This window comes from Myotis davidii, unplaced genomic scaffold (assembly GCF_000327345.1).
Source record: "Myotis davidii unplaced genomic scaffold, ASM32734v1 scaffold1509, whole genome shotgun sequence".
In the NCBI taxonomy this organism is placed as follows: Eukaryota; Metazoa; Chordata; class Mammalia; order Chiroptera; family Vespertilionidae; genus Myotis; species Myotis davidii.
The window spans coordinates 989,377-989,843 of NW_006299480.1; the positions used below are offsets into that span (position 1 = coordinate 989,377).

Genomic DNA, 467 nt, shown 5'->3' on the forward strand with positions numbered 1-467 from the left:
GGGAAGGGAGAGGGAGAGAGAGATTGTGGGCATCACTGATTTCAAGAAAATCTCGGCCTATTTGGTGAATCGGGGCTGATTTGATGAGCAAAAATATACGTTGTCGCCCTGGTGGGTGGATCAGTTGGCTGAGTGTCTACTGTCCACCAAAAACGGTCCTGGGTGCGATCTCCAGTCAGGTGAGCACGGAGGCAACAGATCGATGTTTCTCTCTCTCTCTGAGGATTAAATGTACACACACACATACACCATAACATTGCCTAGTTGGAAAGGAACAGGCTCTGATTTCTTAAAAATATATTTTTATTGATTTCAGAGAGGAAGGGAGAGGGAGAGAGAAATAGAAACATCAATGATGAACGAGAATCACCGATTGGCTGCCTCCTGCACGACCTCCGCTGGGGATCGAGCCCGTAACCCAGGCATGTGCCCCTGACCAGAATCTAACCTGGGACCCTTCAGTGCGC

At 48.8% G+C, this 467-nt stretch overlaps 1 long non-coding RNA gene across 1 annotated transcript in view; it reads right to left on the minus strand.

Moving 5' to 3' along the window:
- The window catches only part of LOC107184886, a 15,447-nt gene that overhangs the window by 5,957 nt on the left and 9,023 nt on the right, over positions 1–467 (minus strand). The gene's annotated exons all lie outside the window — the stretch shown is intronic.